This window comes from Xenopus tropicalis, chromosome 1, assembly GCF_000004195.4.
Source record: "Xenopus tropicalis strain Nigerian chromosome 1, UCB_Xtro_10.0, whole genome shotgun sequence".
NCBI lineage: Eukaryota > Metazoa > Chordata > Amphibia > Anura > Pipidae > Xenopus > Xenopus tropicalis.
Genome location: NC_030677.2, coordinates 56,384,028 through 56,398,933, shown reverse-complemented (window position 1 = coordinate 56,398,933; position 14,906 = coordinate 56,384,028).

Here is a 14,906-nt window from a genome sequence, read left to right as displayed (position 1 = left end):
ATACGTACATATATACAGGGCATATACTTCGGTATGAGACCTATTAACCAGAATTCCCTGGACCTGAGGTTTTCTGGATAAGGGGTCCTTCCATGCAAATTTCACATGGGGCTAGACATATTCTTTATTTCCCAGGGTGCCACAGCCATGTGACCTGTTCCCTGATAAACTACAGTCACACTTTACTGCTGAGCTGCAAGTTGGAGTGATATCAACCCCCTCCCAGCAGCCAATCAGCAGAACAATTGGAAGGTAGCAAGATAGCAGCTCCCAGTAGATATCAGAGTAGCACTCAATAGTAAGAAATCCAAGTCCGGCTTGGGACTCCTCCAGTTGCATGGGAGAAAGCAAAACAATAGGTTACATGAAAGCAGTTCTAATGTGTAGCACTGGCTCCTTCTGAAAGCTCAGACTCAGGCACAATGCACCGAGACGGCTGCCTACACACCAATATTACAACTAAAAAAATTTGTTGGTTCAAGAACCAAATTTTAAATGGTAGATTGAATTATTTGCTATGTAAACAGTGTAATTTAGAAATAAAAAGTACACCATAAAAATCATGACAGAGTCCCTTTAACTTTGTTTACAAAGAAGACATGAAAATGTACATACAGATAGTAAAGAAGTAAGAGAAAGTAGGAAGAAGAAATGATAAGGGGTAATTTAATGTGAATTACTGGCTGGCGGCTTGTATACGATAGCCCTGACCTTAGCACGTGCCAAAGGGCAGGCAGTAAATAAAGGGCTGCGCCTGCTGGCTCTCTCTCACCTTCCTCTAATGAATACACTGACAAACTTAGGCAGTATTGTAAACATGGGCGGAACACAGGTCTCCATTTTGGAGTACAGACGTGAAATATAGAGCATTGGATTACTCCCATTTTTTGTACCCCTCTAAACTCCATGCACTTCCTTAGAATGGAACCCAGGACTCAAGATTGTTTGTTTACACAGTCAGGCCAGGGAGAAGGCAAAGTTCAGGAGCAGCTTATGATTTCAGACAGTATGCAGTCAGACATTGTATCACTAATGCTGAAGGTGTGACAGGCCAAAGTGCTCAGAGAGTTATATTCAATAGAGGGAAGTGCCGCTTGTGTTTATGGCAATAACTACTCTCTCATTTTGCTCAGCTTGCAAAAATATTGTATCATGCATTTAAATGAAACTTGCAAGGACACGGGGCGATCAGTTGCTGCGACTTTTTAAAAAGGCATGACGACAAATCAGCACACTGCAAATGGCGACAATCGGTCACGGTGACTCCTATATTAACAGATGGCAGTTGAATCACTACGACTAGTCGCTGAAACCAAGTTTTTTAAAACGGTGATTAATCGCCCTGTGTGTCTTCACTCTGAAAGCCAGAAAATATCCTGCCATAGACGATACTGAGAACTGCCTCTGCTAAAAACACATAGAGACAGTTATCAGTAAACGATCACCATTGTCTATTTCTGTTGAACAAAAAACAGTAAAAATTACAAATTGTAAACAGCCCTTTTTTTTTTTACAGTGACTACTGGTTTTTATAGAGGAGTTTTACACTGGGGCTTGTTTATGCCTAAAATCAATACACAAAAATACACTCTATTTTACAATCTGTGGGCATGATTGGTATACGTCTATGCCATTTTTTTAAACTCAGCCTTGCAAACAAGTCCATAAAGCAGATACAGGTATGTGGATTTACAAAGCAATTTTAAATAGTTTTTATTTATTCAAGATAGAATGGAAAAATTGCCACAAGATTTTCCATAAACTTGCTTGTATATGTTATATTGCACCACAGACTTTCCTCTTCACTATGAAAGAAGTTAAAATAAATTTACATTAAAAGAACAGCAACCATTTAATACAGAGAACAGCTGGGATTTTATAGCTTCTTGCAGAAAGAAAATTGTAGCAAGAGAATGCCAAAACTGCAACAATTGTGTGTAGGACCCAATTAAGGCAATGCTGAGTGCAGGGCTAAATGGCCATTGGTGCTGTCTTGCAGTACTTCCCCCACTCAGTGTAACACACACATACATCCAAAATGCTAATACTGGTTAGAGTTGTATACAGTATATTAGGTCTGTCTGTCAGAAAACACATGTGTGATAACAGCTTAACTAAACAGAACATCTATGTGTTGTTTGTCTTCTCCAGACTTCATATCACTATGCTCTCAAGTTTGCATTGAAAAGCAGAGCTAGCTTTTACATGCGAAAATATAATTGCTACTGAAAGCAGTGTATATCTGGCTGTTTATAATCTCTGCAGTACTGGTTTTGACTCCTAAAACAATGGAGCAGAAGCCAGCTAAATGACAGACCAAGGGGAGAATTCCAAAAGTTTTGTTAAGACAAATTTGGTATTATATTGAAAAAAAAAATATGTTAATTTACACCAGAAAAACCAAACAACAAATTCAAAGTCATTTAAACTCTAAGGGGCACATTTATCAAAATGTGAGTTTAGCACTTAATACATAAAAACTCACCTACATTCTATTCATTCCTATGGAATTTTTAGAACTGTATTTATCAAAAGGTGAGTTCTAACTTTCACGCATTGATAAATACACTTCTAAAAATCCCATAGGAATGAATAGGATGGGGATGAGATTTTATGTATTAAGCTTTAAACTCACATTTTGATAAATCTGCCCCTAAGAGTAGTCGCTGAAACCAAATTTTTTATAACGGTAATTAATCATCTTCGCCCTAAAACCAGAAAATACACTGCCATAGACAATACTGAGAATTTCCCTTTTCTAAAATGCACGTAGAGACAGTTATCAGTAAATGATTAGCATCGTCTATTTCTGTAGCTGTGACAAGTAGCTGCTACTAGTAGCTCCGTGTTTTCATCCTAAAATATTAACAGCATCATAAATTACCCCATTCAAGTGAATAGGAAAAATTCAGGCATCAACTAAATTCCAGTGTAAGAAGCAGTGTTAAAAAAAAACCCAGTAAAAATGACAAATGGAAAACAGTCCTTCTTTTTTACATTGACTACTGGCATTTTGAAACAAAAATGTTCATTTACACCAGAAAACCAAAACACCCCTTCCTGTGAATTCAAAATTAGTCTAATTATCATGGGTAATTGAAAAGAGCTGTGATAAATCTGATCCATGATGAGCAAGCTTTGACAGGGCTACTTAGTAGCAGCTCCTTGTTACGGCTAAGGGTGAAGACACACAGAGCTACTAGTAGCAGCTACTTGTCGTGGCTACTAAAATAGACAATGCTGATCATTTACTGATAATTATCTCTATGTGTGTTTTAGCAGAGGCAATTCTCAGTATTGTCTATGGCAGGGGATTTTCTGGTGTTTAGTAGCCATGACAAGTAGCTGCTACTAAGTAGCTCTGTGTGTCTTTGCCCTAAGGGTGAAGACACACGGAGCTACTAGTAGCAGCTACTTTTTCACAGCTACTGAATGCCAGAAAATACCCAGCCACAGACAATACTGAGAATTGCCTCTGCTAAAACACATGTTGAGACATGTTATCAGTAGATGATCAGCATTGTCGCCCGCGGCAAAACTCCCTGCTCGCGGGCGACTAATCTCCCCGAGTTGCCTTCCCCCTGCCATCCCACCGGCGAACATGTAAGTCGCCGGTGGGATGGCAGACGCGGCGGCGCGATTTCACGCAAATCGCCGAAAAAGACTCGCGAGGCTTTTTCGGCGATTTCCCGAAATCGCTCCGTGTGCCATCCCGCCATCCCGCGTGTGCCATCCCGCCGGCGACTTACATGTTCGCCGGCGGGATGGCGGGTCATGGCAACTCGGGGAGATTAGTCGCCCGGGAACAGGGAGTTTTATCGCGGGCGACTAATCTCCCCCGTGTGCCAGAGCCCTAAAACACACCAGAAGATATCCTGCCATAGACAATACTAAGAACTGAATAGGCTAAAACACACGTAGAGACAATAATCAGTAAATTATTAGTAGTGAAATGTCTCGAGATGTTAAGTTACGCATCCATGAATATACTGATATTCTCGTGCTCCATTTGGGCTAAATGAATTACAAGGCTTGAAGCCATGTTTGTAATGTTGGATGCTATAGTAAGCTAGTGGCCTTATCACTGCAATACCTACAATGTATAACACTGTAGTTAATATTAGGCTGCTATGTTGTGCTACATCAAGGTGCTATGATGTCACCTCATTGTAATTATTTGTTACCTTAGCCTTATCATCATGTGTATTGGGTAATCAAATTATTTTTTAGGGAAATTATGGTTGGTGTGTGCAGTTTTTTTAACTTTTGCTTCCTGCCCAAAGCTGCCTAGATAGAAGCCTTTATGTTTTTACCATAAAGGACTAATGCAAATTTAAAGGAGAATGAAAGGCAAATCTAACCCACTGTTACCACTGAATTGTCCTACTATTTGATTTATTGTGATCTCCAATTTGCTGCCTAACTACTTTCCTTTTGTGAATTTCCTCCTAGTTGTTTTGAACAGAAGTCAAAGCTTGCATATCATGGATCGGGTTCATTAGAGCTTTTTTATTCAAAAGGGGATCATTCCTGCTCTTATTTCTACTACTATATGTGTGTTTGGCTATTGCCACATGGGGCAGATGTACGTATCCGCTGGCTGAAAATCTGCCCCTCTGCTTTTAAAACCTGCAAGTTGTGGCTGCACTCGGATGCATTGCTTCAGCCTGGGTGGAGGCTCATGCAGCATATTTTAGTCTGAAAAGCCCTTCAGTCCCACGCACAATTCCCATGCCTCCCCCTTTACAACCACCATCTATCCACCCCACCCACTGTTATATATAAGTGCTCCCTTGGGTGGAGCAAGGTTGGCCCGGCACTGCACCAAGCTAACCCATTTAAGACCATTTTGCAGAATATTAGAAATAAAGACAATCCGTACTTGATATCCAATATTTACAAAATCTTACAATTTTGCACGTATGATAAAATCAACCCAGGCCTCCTTGTAATATTACAAGCTAATATACCTACTGATAAATGGCTAAATGTTTTGGGAGTGATAGGCTTTGTCACCTCCAGTGCAGACCAGCATAGGGACTTATTCTTGGCCTGCATTTTTGTACAGTCTGAGAATCAGCCCTGTGTGGCATCAGCCTTACAGGATGAAATACTCTATCAAATAGGCAAAGACAGTGGTATTTTATTTAATTTATTTTATAGATATATGTAAATAGAAAGCTTTGAAATATAAATTCTCTGCTCAATAGAGTTAATCTAATTTTTGATAAATACATCAAGGAGAAGAAATGGTTAGTTTCTTCCCTATGTTCTAAATTCTTTGCCTTCATTATCCATTATCTTTCCATGTTCTATCTATTCCCAGTTTCTTTCTCTCTTGAATTCTCTTTTCTCTTCTTCTTTCTGCCTACCATTTGTCTCAGCATTCTCTAAGGGGGTAATATAAAAGTGCAAAGTTACTGGTCTAAACCAATAGCAACAAATCAGAAGGTATGATATATTGGACAGCTATTTGAAAGTAAACTTTTGATTGGTTGTTGTATTCTACTAGACTTGGGCAAAGTGTGAGCTTTTTATAACAGACAAGTGCTATTAAATGCTATAAATCTTCATAAAGGAGTTTTACCTTACAGAGATTGTAAATCTTGTAACAGTGTTATGCCGGGAACCATCTTTTCAGCACACCAGTGATTTTTGAGCCATTCCAAACTGATTGTACTTATAGGAACAGTAACACAAAAAATGAAAGTGTATAAAAGTAATTATAATATAATGTATTGTTGCCCTGCACTGGTGCACTGGTGTGTTTGCCTCTGAAACCCTACTATAGTTTATAAAAACAAAGCTGCTGTGTAGCCATGGGGGCAGCCATTCAAAAGAGAAAAAGGCACAGGCGCAGAGCAGATAACAGATAAAACACCATTATATTCAACAGAGCTTATCTGTTATCTGCTTAGTATTGAATGGCTGTCCCCATGGCTACACAGCAGCTTTGTTGATATAAACTTTAGTAGCGTTTCTGTAGCAAACACACAACGTTTATGAGTTCGGGGGAACAGTTCATTGAGAAAGTTTTGATCAGACTGCATGCAATTGTGATTTTAAAAAATGTATCTGAATATACCGTATATACTCGAGTATAAGCCGAGTTTTTCAGCACAAAAAATGTGCTCAAAAAGTAAGTCTCGGCTTATACTCGAGTATACCTTCCCTCCTACCTACCTACCTCCACTTGTGTCCGCCCTGCCGGCGTGCTGTAACTCGATCGCACGGACCTGAACCCGCCCCCCCGTGGTCGGGTGTGCGTCCGTGCGCCGGTGGGTGAGTGCGTGCGTCTCCGTGCGCCGGCGCATGCGCACGACGCCACGCGTATGGTATTTCTCTTGTTCGTGCACCTGTCGGCCGTACGTATCGCCTTACACCGTTTCTTGCACCTTTCCTCCAAGCGCAAGTAAGTTTAAAAAAACAGTACTTTCTGCACATACGCTGTCTGACAGCGAGAGAGAAAAGCCGAGGAAATGCCTGCTCAGAATGCAGGCCATACGCAAGCAGTCTATCTCTTGCATATTAGTGTGCCCTGTAGGTGTTAGTAACTAGGTGGTGTAAAAAGTTTGTGAAGTTTGTGAAGACCAAACGGTGTGTTTGTTTTGGGCCCCCAGTATTATAGGTCCAATGAGTAAAATCTTGGGGTAAAAGCAAAATGGAAATATTATTTAATCAACAAGGGCACATTAAAAAAAGAAAAATCATTCTTTTTATAGTGAAATACTTATTTAACAATTTAAGGTGTATGCACGGACACAAGTGGAGGGAGGGTGGGTGCACGTAACCAGAGTAAGCCAGAGTAAGTAATTGGTACAGTAACTTGTTATTTACAAAAATTTAATTTGTATTAAGTCCAGCATCAAGAATTATTTTGCCCTTGTAACTACTATTGTAGTACTGTGGTGGGACTTGTACACTGGGGTCCTTGATAATTAGTATGGCAGCTTCCTTAGCGTTCCTAAACTTGCTTTTGTCTGCTGCTGTAGCATTTTTCTTTCCCTAAAGTTATCTATTTATTTATCTGTTATTTATTTGATTATTGAAACTTAGCAGTAGCGGCTGCATTCCCCACCCTAGGCTTATACTCGAGTCAATAAGTTTTTCCAGTTTTCTTAGGTAAAATTAGGTACATCGGCTTATATTCGGATCGGCTTATACTCGAGTACATACGGTACCCCTACTCGCCAGTTGTGGAAATGTGAAGAGTCCCTGTTTCCACTTAAACGTGTTCTGAACAGATTTGCATTTGCTCCTTATTTTCTTGGTATTTTAATTGCAGAATTGCCTGGCAGAAAATTATTTGATGTGTTATCTCTCTTAAACTTTTTTACAGAAGGGTAAAGGTGGCTATACACGGGCCGACTATAGCTGCCAATTCGGCAGCTAATCGGCCCGTGTATGGGGAGAGCAGAGCGGCCTGGCCGACCGATATCTGGCCTGAAATTGGCCAGATCTCGATCGGCCAGGTTAGAAAATCTGGTCGGATCGGGGACCGCATCGGCTCGTTGATGCGGTCCCCGATCCGACTGCCCCATTGCCGCCCACATAATCCGATCGTTTGGCCCCAGGGCCAAACGATCGGATTATTATTTTTTTTACCTAAATGGTCCCCGATATCGCCCACCCGTAGGTGGGGATATCGGGGGAAGATCCGCTCGCTTGGCGACATCGCCAAGCGAGCGGATCTGCTCGTGTATGGCCACCTTAAGTATTAGCTTGTCTAGCAAGGTAGCTCTTTAACACTAATTATATAGTGTCTTTTTTACCCATTCAGTTCGCCTCCTTAATGACAATTCCCAGTTAATTTGCTAGGCTAGGGTTATGATATGACTTTTAACTTCCTTAGATCTTATGCTATTTAAGTTTATATCAACTCACTTGACTTGTTTCTTGTACCTGAGGAAAGGTTTATATCTTTCCCAAAATACTGTGGCTACATACCTGTAGTGTAACCTGTAGCCTTCGGACTGCTTATTTATCAGTTTAAATTCTCCAGATTGATTAAATATAATTATAGGTAACTGGTTTAGAGGACTATTTCCATCTGATGTAGATAATTCTCCCCTCAGTCACTTTATTATTTAGATTAGCTCAAAAGTTTTTTAACAGTCTGGGATCAGCCCTGCTTATACTCGGCAGCAGTACATCAAAAGCTAGTAATGCTAATTAACCTTCTCTCAGACATGCTGGAGTCATCATGTGAGTTACCCAGACCTGTGGTGACCAAGCCATCCAGTCCTGTCATTTGTGGCTGACTGGAAGGCTACAGAATTACATAGTTATAGTTACATAGTTACATAGGGTTGAAAAAAGACCAGTGTCCATCAAGTTCAACCCATCCAAGTAAACCCAGCACACCTAACCCACACCTACCAATCTATACACTCACATACATAAACTATAAATACAACCACTAGTACTAACTGTAGATATTAGTATCACAATAGCCTTGGATATTCTGATTGATCAAGAACTCATCCAGGCCCCTCTTAAAGGCATTAACAGAATCTGCCATTACCACATCACTAGGAAGGGCATTCCACAACCTCACTGCCCTCACCGTGAAAAACCACCTACGCTGCTTCAAATGGAAGCTCCGTTCCTAATCTAAAGGGGTGACCTCTGGTGCGTTGATTGTTTTTATGGGAAAAAAGAACATCCCCCAACTGCCTATAATCCCCTCTAATGTACTTGTACAGAGTAATCATGTCCCCTCGCAAGCGCCTCTTTTCCAGAGAAAACAACCTCAACCTCGACAGTCTCACCTCATAGTTTAAACCTTCCATCCCCTTAACCAGTTTAGTTGCACATCTCTGCACTCTCTCCAGCTCATTAATATCCCTCTTAAGGACTGGAGCCCAAAACTGCACCGCATACTCAAGGTGAGGCCTTACCAGGGACCTATAAAGGGGCAAAATTATGTTCTCATCCCTTGAGTCAATGCCCTTTTTTATACAAGACAGCACTTTATTTGCTTTAGTAGCCACAGAATGACACTGCCTGGCATTAGACAACTTGTTATCAACAAAAACCCCTAACTGTATGTGGGGTCCCCAAAATAGTGGTTTGAACACACAAGTTGGTCAAAAGCTAGGGATGAACTTTAATGTCACTACCCCCATATATATTAAAAGGCACAAAATCTGCCCAGGTGCAGTAACACATAGCAATCAATAAGATGGTTGGATCAAGTAGGAGACCAGTAAATGCTGCCTGCTTATTGGTTGCTATCAGTGAAGACATAGCAAACTTTGCACCTACTATTACAGTGATCCCCAACCAGTGGCTCAGGAGCAACATGTTGCCCTTTGATGTTGCTCCCAGTGGCCTCAAAGTAGGTGCCCATTTTTACATTTTTGGCTTGTAGGCAAGTTTGGAAGCACAGAGACACAGTTTCACTCCTGCAGGCTAGCAGTCTATAGGCGGCTATCAAATAGTCAATCACAGTCCATATTTGGCATCCCCAATGAACGTTTTCATGCTTGTGTGGTTCACCAACACTTCTTACATGTGTGTGGCTCATGAGTGAAAAAGGTTGGAGATACCTGTCCAATTAAATAACTTCATGTACTTGCTAATATGTGTTTTCAAGTAACCTGTAGTATCACTTTCAGTAGCTATTTGTGGCAAATTATTATGCACTCTTACTTCACTGTTGCATCCCTAATAAAAATACAAAATTCTAATAATAGCAATATAGGGAATAATGTACCCCTGTTTGTAAATAATAAAGACATCTAAAGAGGATTTCCATGGACATATAAAAGCACAATGCAGGAAGCTAAATGCCTTTATGAAGTTCATGAACCTTTTGCAACATGGGGTAGATTATTTCTTGAAATACATATGTTTCAGTAAATCATCTGAGACAAGTGACATCACTCATATTGTTTATAAAGGCTGTATTTTACAGGTTATTTGTTTTTTTTGTTATAATGCTATGTAGCCCACTTATTAAACGGTTGTGGCACTACCTTCTGATATGTCACTATACTTGGTGCTTTCAGGAGTGCTGAGCCCCGCTTACTATGGGGAACAGCTATTTCTTTATACTTTGGCGTGCCTCCACCCAGGATAGGGATAGAATGAACTATAACTCCCCTCCTGAGATCTTAATATAGTACTCCTTCTTGGGGACTCCCAGCACTCCTAGTACCTTGCCCCCTCAATGGGGTATATCCTTACCAGGTAGTGTAGATCCTCCAGGAGTAATACACACACACTCTGAAGTATGCTGAACCAAGTGTTGTGTTTATTTGAGGAGTGGCAGACAGCTTTTGCATACAGGAAACACAGGATATATCAGGATACCTTCTCTATCCCTCAGGAGTCCCTCTCTCCTGGGATACCGGTAACACTCCAGCCAAATGACCCTCCCTTTGGGGTTCCCTCCGGTACTCACGCCGGAATACCCTCTCTAGGGCTATCCCCGGTACTCACGCCAAGCGGACACCCCCTGGACACCTCACCCCGGAAATGTCACCCGGCTATCCCCCCGGATTAGGCAAACTCCTATTCCTATCTCTTTAGTCCCTGACTCCAGCTATTAGTGCTGGGAGATCTTAATCTCAATATGTCTCCTGGTGGGGCCAAGCTGCCCAGCTAAATACCCTGTCTGCCACTCCTAGAGCGGCCTATGACTGATATCTTCCTCTCTAAACCCAGCCTGTCACTATCCTCTAGCCAGAGGGGTCCCAGGCAGGAAGACCTGAAAGCACATGGCTGCACAGCCTTATATACTGTGTGCACCCTGTGGCCTAACTGTGAACTGCAGGGAAGCTAACTCCCTGTTAACCCTTATAGTGCCAAACCAACCAAGGTGTCCCACTACTAAAGTACTACCCTCCCTTGAGGTCCATCCTGGGGGCAACCATCCTAGGGGACCCGATTTTGGGGATCCCTACACTATAATACTAACAGCAGAGATTTGGGAATAAGCAGAAGCACAATATCCAGTTTATATCAGTGAGTTCCGGGAATGCTTCAGCTGTGCGGCCTGTGGATCCTTAAACAGAAAAGTGCATAACCAAAATTCCACACATTCCATTATTATGTCAAATATTTTTGCTGTTTGCAGGCCCTTTATTGAAGTAATACTTGTGGTACTGGGTGTTTGGGAAATCAGATATATTTGCTTGTGTAAATGTAGATTTATGGAACCCTTCTTATTTGCACCACCTTTCAGTCTCTTACATACCTTCTGTGCTGCCCAAGAGAAAACAAGAAATGTTTAAAGCTTGTATTTATTGCAAGTGCAGAATTACATAATATTAAAAAAACAGTGTTGGAATGGGTGTGGAGAGCCCTCAGGGAAAGGCAGCTATTGTAACTCACTGACCAGTGGAACATTAGGAGCCGGTGAGAGAGAGACACGTTCACTGCTATTCTTATAACTCTCTAAATACAGTCTGTGAAATGCTAACTATACACTTAGGGGCTGATTTACTAACCCACGAATCCGAATCCCAAATGGGAAAAATTCGGATTGGAAACGAACATTTTGCGACTTTTTCGTGTTTTTTGCGATTTTTTCGTCACCGTCTCGACTTTTTCATAGCCGTTACGACTTGTGCGAATTATCGCGACTTTTTCATAGCCATTATGACTTTCGTGAATTGTCGCGACTTTTGCATAGCCATTATGACTTTCGTGAATTCTCGCGACTTTTGCATAGCCAATATGACTTTCGTGAATTGTTGCGACTTTTGCATAGCCATTATGTCTTTCGTGAATTGCTGCGACTTTTGCATAGCCATTATGACTTTTGTGAATTGTCACGACTTTTGCATAGCCATTATGACTTTCGCGAATTGTCGCGACTTTTGCATAGCCAATATGACTTTCGTGAATTGCTGCGACTTTTGCATAGCCATTATGACTTTCGTGAATTGTCATGACTTTTGCATAGCCATTACGACTTTCGCGAATTGTCGTGACTTTTTCGTATTAAGCGCTCGAAAAATTTGCGACAATTCGCGAAAAAGTTGCAAAATACCGATCATTACGAAAAAAACGCATTTGGACGCTTTTCGGACATTCGTGGATTAGTAAATGTGCCCCTTAGCTTTATGATGTTTAGAATAAGCCAAGTATTTTTATGTGCCCTATCTGAGGAATATTTTTATGTGCCCTGTCTGAGGATACCTGCAAATCTTTTTTATCCTTTACCATGAAAATACATAACTATGTTTTCTAGGTATGCTGCAGGGCTCTTTCAGCTGTCTGATGGGAGATGCATTATTGGAAAATGTTAGCAGTTGAAATCTAGTCCTGGTAGTTTGTCTCTTGTAGCACTTGTAGTAACACACATTGCCTGCTTTGCTCAGTGAATGGGAGATGCTCCTATGGAACCTGCCCCTGGGTGGCAGAATTGCTTGGAATTGCTTTAGCATATAATGTATATGATAAATGAAAGTTGTATGCCTTATTTGAATAAGCAAATTCTATGTTATGATGTAAGATTACCAAATCGTTATTAATATTTGTGTTGCAGATGATAATGTCATGTACATTATGGGTGTGGGGGTTATTTAATGCAATGCAAAGTGTAAAAAAAGGGGCAGAATTCCCCATGTTTTCAGCGCTTTGTCTCCTGCCTTGCATTTTTAAAAATTGCCTCAGGTCACTGTGCTTTAAAATAGATCACAGAGACCTGTGTATAGTGAGTATAACTCTGTCTGCCCTTGGCAGAGCTGCATTCATGGAGAATAGGGGAAGCATATGGCCTTTCCCTCTCTCCATCCTCAACCACAAGTTAGGGAGTGCTGGTGGGCACAGGCACCACCTTCTCCTTAGTTCTCTGGAATTTATGTCTCTGTAGACAAAGTAAATGGCCCCTATTGGCTGAACATTGGCAAATGGTGTGGCTTCCAGGCTCTTGGCTCTCCACATAGTATAATCCAGGCTCGGACTAGCAACCTGTGGATTCTGGCAAATACCAGAGAAGCTGCTGCAAGACATGGACAGTCAATAACTATTTGGTGAGCCTGAGAGGGGCTGTTTGGGCCTCGGTGTACTTGAAACACCAGGGCCTATTTTGAATCCTGGTATGGTCTACTGCCACAGTTATACCACTAAGCCAACTCAATTGCCCAGTGACAGAAACTGCTGTCACAGCTTTTCTCTATTATGCTCTGGCTGCTGGCCTAGTTTCAAAGTTTCCTTTTTATCTCAGAACTCTTGTACCATGTGTGTGTCAGCTTTTGCATGGCAGAGGGCCATGGACAGAGCAAGTTTCTTGCACTTCCAATCCAGTAGGTGCTTAAAGGAACAGTAACACCAAAAAATGAAAGGTGTATAAAAGTAACTAAAATATAATATGCTGCTCCCCTGCACTGGTAAAAGTTGTGTTTACTTCAGAAAGTCTACTATAATTTATATAAATAAGCTGCTATGTAGCCATGGAGGCAGCCATTCAAAGGAGAAAAGGCAAAGGCACATAGCAGATAACAGATAAAACACTATTGTATTCTACAGAACTTATCTGTTATCTGCTATGTAACCTGTGCCTTTTCTCCTTTTTTCCAGCTTGAATGGCTGCGCCCGTGGCTACACAGCAGCTTATTATATAAATTATAGTAGTGTTACTGTAGCAAACACACCAGTTTTACCAGTGCAGGGCAACAGTGCATTATATTTTTATTACTTTAAAGCTCTTTCATTTTTTGGTGTTACTGTTCCTTTAACTTTAGCTCTTGTGTCAAACTACTACTGTCTTTCTGGTCCCTAAACCTGTATGTTTTTTTCCTGCTTTCTTATAAATCCATACCCTTGGCACATGGCTCTAATTTACCTCTTGTAATTTATTGCCCTCCTTGTGCTTTAGTGACTGATAACACTGAAAACAAGGCAGGAGTTTAATATCAAAGTGATAATACCTGTTTCCTCTTATTAAGTTCTCCTATAACTGGTGAGGAGAAGTTTGCATAATTACTTATAATATATGATAAACAGCTATAAAGATGTGCAGAGACAGGTATAGTCGAGAGATCAGTAAAATCCACTACAAGTACAGACACATTCAGGTTTTCACAATGAAAGGCCTATAACCAGGAACTGATTGCAAATCCATTTGTATGTTTTTTGGAAGTGTTTGGTAATGCTCACTTGGCTACAGTGACTAGGAATCCCAGGGAAGGACTGAACTTATAAGGGAACTTGGTAGCCAACCAAGGCAGAGCTGGGCCAAATAAGGTTCAATAAATTACTCCAAAGTGCCCTCTTCTGCTTTAGACTTAGCGATGAGGTCTTATGAGGTAAAGAAAAAAGAGAAAAGAAAAAAAAATATAGTGTAATACGGTTATTACTTTGCAATGTGCACTCCACCTGTGATAACTTTTACTTATATCACCCTTTTGTGCCCAATTGTGATATCCCTTTCCGATTGGCAATCTACTTACAGACCCCCTTGGGTTTATATGGCATCCAATTGGTTCATTTGTAGCTCACGACTCTCTGCTTTCCCACCTCTTAATTTCAGGCAGTGTTAGGAACCACTTCACATTTTCCAACTTTAGCAACTTTAGGTTAATTCCACGACCATTCTGTTTCCCTTCCCCTTCTGTGCATTTACTGTGGGATAAATGCATAAGCCATATGTGTATAAACTTAACTTCCCAATACACTCACAAACAGAGTATATGATGCGCATGTCAGGAGTCACTGGTATGGATCAGGTGGCTGCTCCTTTTTCTTTCCCTGTTCACGACCTGCAGTGTCGTTCCTGGGTTCAGCAGTCCTGCCCTGTATAGTGCTCCTCCTATGTGTCCTCTCTCACCGCTGACGCGTTTCGCCACTTCCGGCTTCCTCCTGAGCCATCCATTGCTTACTGCCAGACACATTTAACTTAAAAAGGTCAATTCATTTATATCTATCATGTAATTAAACAGGACACCCTCATA